Raw genomic sequence first — 6,338 nt, forward strand, 5'->3', positions numbered from 1 at the left:
TACTCAAAAATGTAGTTTCTTCTCAGGCTTGTATATAGGCAGGCCTTTCTCTCTGCCACTGGGCCTTGTTACTTTGGCTATTGCCCTGTTTGGACAAATGTTACATAGCTCTCTTAGATATACCAGTTTTGTGCTATTCTCACTCTACCAGTAACCTTTGGCCTAAAGGTACACAGCTCTAAGTTTTATGAGTCTGCAGACTTAGATCTGCTTGCAAGATCTCAGAGGCACCTTCTTCACCAGCAAGTACTCAAGCTTTCTTGCTCTGTGGCCTGAAAGCCCATAGCTGTGTGTCATGCCAGTCTCTGGTTCTCCACCACCATTGTGACTGTCTTTGCTTACTTTTAGCTAAAATTGTTATAAATGCTATCTTTAGGTATCTATAACTTCTCCTCTTATGTGCTCCTATCTCCTATGATAACCTAATAAATTTCTCACCATTTGCTCTCTGGGCTTCTGTGTCATTTCAATGTCACCTCTTCCTCTCTAGTTCGTTCAGAAACCTCAAGTCCAAAAGGTGCACTTCATTCTGTGGAACCCAAAGGCACACGATTCAAATCCCGTAGCTATTCCATGGGTAAAACATGGGCAATCTCCTGCTTCTAAAAACCTGTTGGAGGGTCAGCTATGTGTTCATTCCAACTCTACAGCATACAGCAACAACTTGAAAAATGTCATTTACCTTATTTACATTATTAGCAAACTATCTAATCCCATTGGTGGGCCACAAAAACTTCTTATTTGCATAGTCCTCCCAGTCATGAATAATTGTCAGCAGGATCTTGCCTGCATGTGATATTAACGATATTGTTCAATAATTTCCATACCATGTCAAATCATATTTTTTAAAAATGAGAATAAATATGTATCTCCTACAGTCAGCTGGTCAGTATTTGTCCTCCAGAAATGAATGGAACAGCACATCAACAGAGAACTGCTAGCTGTGCAAGGTGAGTTTAGAGGAGTCTGCTGTACTAGGGATATTATAGCCAATATTAGATTGATCTTACCTGAAAGCACAGAGTACCAGAGGAATATCTGTCATTGTTTCATTGACTATGCAAAGACATTTGACTGTGTAAATTACAACAAATTGTGGCTAACCTTGAGAAGAATGGGAATCCCAGAACACTTAATTGCGTTTAAGCGAAACCTATCCTGGGACCAGAAGACAGACATCAGAACAGAGCAAGGACATATTGCAAGGCTCAAAATCAGGAAAGGTGTACATACACCAAGGATGTATTCTATCTCCATACCTTTCAATCTATATGCAGAACAGATCATCCAGGAGGCTGGATTCTTTGCGGAGGAATATGGCATCAGGATTGGAGGAAGACTCATCAGCAACTTGTATTATGCAGATGACACAAGGCTGCTTGCCAAAATTGAGGAGGACCTGCGGCATTTGCTGAAGAAGGTCAAGGAGGGCAACTTTCAATATTGATTGAAACTCAACATCAAGAAAACAAAGATTCTCACCATTGGGTCAATTGATAACATCATAACAGACAGTAAAGAGATTGAGATTGTTAACAATTTCATCTTGCTCCGTTCCACAATCAACACTCTCAGCATTAGCAGTCAGGAAATCAAAAGATAAATTGGATTAGAAAAATCTGTTGCCAGGGGCCTCTTCAGAATGCTAACAAGCAATGGTGTCAGTCTAGAAACTAAGGTGTACCTGATCCAAGCCATGGTCTTTGCAATTACTTGCTGTGCATCAGAGAGCTGGACAGTGACTAAGTATGATAGAAGAAGAATAAATGCTTTTGAGTTGTGTTGCTGGAGAAAAGTATTGAACATACCTTGGACTTTTGAACGAACAGATCTATCCTGGAGACGGTGAAACTGAGCTTCTCGTTGGTGGCAAGGATTTTGACGCTCCATCTCACATGTTTTGGGCACGTGGCCAGGAGGGACCAGATCTTGGAAGACACCATGCTTGGAAGGGTGGAGGAACAGCGTAGGAGAGGAAGACCCTGGATGAGATATATTGACTCAGTAACTGGAGTAATGGCAATAGGTGTATTGGAGACAGTGAAATTGGCTGGGGTTAGGGGAGGGTTCAGAACTGTTGTACATATAGTTGCTATGAGTAGCAGTCAACTCGCTAGCACATAACAAGAACAACACAGTTATGTGTTGAAGTAACAAAGACAGCGGCTGGACAAAGTCACATCCAATAAGCCACTGCAACAACAGTATATTTTCGTTAAATGCTATGGCTCATCTAGTGAAGGTTTCTCTCCTTTGAGTGAATCATCTACTAAACACGATTTCCTTTTTTAGTGGATCTCTGGATAACATGTCTTAAGTTAAGTGAGTTAAACTGGTATCTTTCACCAGGTTCATTTCTCTTGTTAATTATCATCACAAAGACAATGAAATTGATGCTTTCAGAGGTATTATTCTAGTCCCACTCCTCATTCACTGCTCATGCTATTTAAGCCTTTTTGCTTCAAAACAATGCATAATAGTTACTTGCTTTTTACCTTTGACATATTTTCATTGTTTGCTTCCCATGGAATTGTCAAGCATCACTCCAGTATAAGCAAATGTAGCTCCTAATAAAAGGGAACAGTTCCTGCTAGACAGCTCTTTAAACTCTCCACATTTCCAGTCCTGACTGACATCCTTTGATAAGGCAGATATATTCTTTTATATCATTAGTATCTTAAAAATACAGTGTGTGCTGTATAATACATAACTTCAAAATAACCTGCCTTTTTTTCAAGATAGTACCACCTTCACCTCAACAAGAAAAAGGTAAACAACTCAATCAAAAAATTGGCACAAAATATAAATAGGCACTTGACCAAGAAAGACATTCAGGTGGCAAACAAACACGTGAAGAAATATTCAAAATCCCTAGTTATCAGAGAGAGGTAAATCAAAACAGTTATGCGATATCATCTCACCCAACAACAGTGAAGTTCAACTGTCCAGAAAACAACAATTGCTGGCGAGGTTGTAGAGAGATTGGAACCCTCAATCCTGGTGGGAATGTAAAAGGGTGCAGCACTAAGGAAGGCAGTCTGGTGCTTTCTCAAAATTTGGAAATAAAAATACCATTTGACCCAGCAATTCCACCACTGGGAATATACCCTAAAGAAATCAGAGCCACGACTCAAAAAGATGTATGCACGCCCACGTTATTGCTCTATTATTCACAGTGGTAAGGAGATGCAAGCTAACCAAGTGGTACTTTCACACAATGGAATGTTATGCAGCATTGAAAAACAATGAACTCATAAAGCATTACACAGCATGCGAATCCTGGAGGACATTATGCTGAGTGATCAGCCACAAAAGGACAAATACTGCATAACACTGCTCTTATAAAATAGGATAGGCATGGAGAGGAGAGAATGGAAAAAGACTGGATAGATAATGGACAGTGCATTAGATCACATGAGGGAAAGAACTATAGAAAAGGAACATATGATTAGGCATTGTATGCATGACAACAATCTGGATCAAGGAGGACATTGCAGGGAGGGTTGGGAGGGTGTAGAAGGAAGGGAGACAACAATGGAAAAAATGAAATTAAACATTTGCGATGTTTAAAAAACATGCCGATGTGGATATTTGTGTATATGCATGTATCTGTGTGTGTGTGTGTGTGTGTGTGTGTGTATGCATATAGAATTTTTTTTCAAAAAAGCGTATACTGTCTTATTAAAGGTCTGAGAATTGATTAACACTTGTGGTAGTCCTGTCTTTGGGTTAAGATGATGATGTGTCAATCATCTAATCATAGTATTGAGAAATCAATGCATTGTTTTTAGAGACAATCTCCTTGCAATAAAGACCTGGTTATCTGCTTAAGGTCATTTCTATAAGGTATGCACAACTCTGCTCTGTCAAGCATGTGTTTGCCATGAGTCAGAATCAACTTAACAGCTCTTCAGCAATTGGTTTGGTTTCTGTTTTCTTTTTATAATAGAAAATCTAACACGTGAAAGAAATACTTTTTTTTTCCAAACTAGAGCATGTGCTAAAAACAAAACAAAACAAAAAAATCTTTGACCTTAAAGGCTATCCCCTGGCCACTAATTATGTAAAATAAACAGCTCTTACTAGTTTTCTCACAAATGGTATCATAACTCTTGCTGTAAAACCAATTATATGTGTGTAAAAGATACTTGTCTGAATACTACGACCTAGCCTTTAACCAATTACCACAGAGTCCATTCTAATTCACTTTGTGACCTCAACTGTGTCAGAGGAGAACTGAGCTCCAAATTTTCAGTAGTTGGGAGATCACCAGGCCTTTCTTCTGGGGCACCAGTGAGTAAATTCAAACCGGCTCGTGTTGACAATTTAAGGGACGCTGCTATGACCCCACAAGAATGGTACAGGCAGCATCAAGCACCTTTGGGCTTTGCACTTCACATGATGACCACTTGGTGGCTCCCGAGTACGCCTACAGTGCTTTACTGCGTGTGTTAGTATCTCCAATGGCAAGGTGAACCCAAATCAAATCCATTGCTTTCAAGTTGATTATAATTCATAACGACTTCACAAGAGAGGTAGAATGTCCTCATAGGGTTTCCTAAGCTGCCAATCTTCACAAGAGCAGGCTGCCATGTCTCTCTCCTGTGGAGAAGCCCTTCGGTTGAATCAACTAACTTTCCTCTTAGTTGTTCAGCATGGTAGGAGTCATGAGGGCCTCAGGACAGGGCAAGGCTCCAAGCTATTGTTCATAGGGTCACTATGAGTTGTCCACTCAATAGCACCTAATAGCAATATCATTGCACAATACTTTCTATTGTTAATACCTGACATTAGTTACCATTTATGTGTAAATATTGATACATCGTTATTAACTAAAATACAGTTCACATTAAGGTTTACTCTGGGTTATATATAGTTCTATGGGTTTTAGAAACTGTATAAAGGCGTGTATCATTAAAGTATCACACAAAATCATTTCATTGCTCTGAAAATACCCTGTGGTTCACACATTCACCCTCCCTTATTCTCCCTGAAATCTTGGATGAAATGGATCCCTTTACAGTCTTTCTAGTTCTGCCTTTTCAATTATGTCATATAGTTGGAATCAGAGAGCAGGTCGCCTCTTCAGATTGCTTTATTACACTTAGCAGTATGCATTTAAGGTTCTCCACAGTTTTTTTCCCCATAGCTTAATAGCTCATTTCTTTACATCAATTAATAAAATTCCATTGTATAAGGTATCACTGTTTGCTTCATCTATTCACCATCTCAATTGCTTCTAGCTTTTCAAATAATTTTACAGAAAACTTCTAGACAAGTTCATGTGCAATCATTTAATGTAGATATATATTTTCAATCGATTTGCATAAATAACTTAGGAGCACAATGCTGGATCACAGGACAAGACTTTTTATCTGTGCAAGAAATTATCAGACTGTTTTCCAAAATGACTGTACCATTGAGCAGTCCCTGCAGCAATAAATGAGAATTCCTGATGCTCCACATTTTTTCGACATTGGGTACTGTCAGGGGTTTTTTTGGATGCTAGCCAGCCAGACTTTTGTTAAGGAGAATAGACTAGTGAATGAAAAAGACTGCACAAAGCAAGCTTCAAATGGGTTACTTTGTATTTCCCCTGCCTAAAGCAAGAGGACTTTTTTATCTGATCTTTCCTATAAGACCCTGGTGATGATCCCGGGGGTAAAAATTCCTGGGAGTGTGAGTCCCTCTCCCTTTCAAGCTAATCCACACACTCTGCCTCAAAAAAATGGCAAGTTACTGTTTAATCATTCCTACTAGTGACCACCCTCAGCAGTTTTTTTGGTTCTCTTTGAGTGCTGACTCTTTCTTTTTTTTTGCTCGTCTCTCCCACTTCAGCACTGTGATTTGCTAGTTTACTCCAGGACTCGGGTGGATCCAATAAGATTTGTTGATTTTCATTTATCCAGCTTCACTTGTGAGGACCAGAGTAACGCTTCCAACTCTTCCCATAAACAATGTCAAATACTTACTGCTGCAAAGTCAGAATCTCCACACGGCTGAGCATCCAGCATGTTTTCGGAGGTCATAAATTGCTCAGGAGGAAATTGGCCATCTCTCTCCAGTGGACCAGAGAAGCTGGACTTTTGGGTTAGTAGCCACCTTGGAAACCTGAAGGACAGCAGTGAGTTTCAAGTTTGAGAATTAATGAAGGACAGTATGCAAGGATGGTTCAACATAAGGAAAACAATCAATGTAATTCATCACATCAACAAGGCAAAGAACAAGAACCATATGGTCTTATCAATTGATGCAGAAAAAGCCTTTGATAAAATCCAACACCCTTTCATGATTAAAGCACTCAACAAAATAGGATTAGAGGGGAATTTCTTCAACAT

Source organism: Elephantulus edwardii, unplaced genomic scaffold (genome assembly GCF_000299155.1).
Source record: "Elephantulus edwardii isolate Elephantulus edwardi_28Jun2011 unplaced genomic scaffold, EleEdw1.0 scaffold00511, whole genome shotgun sequence".
Taxonomy (NCBI): domain Eukaryota; kingdom Metazoa; phylum Chordata; class Mammalia; order Macroscelidea; family Macroscelididae; genus Elephantulus; species Elephantulus edwardii.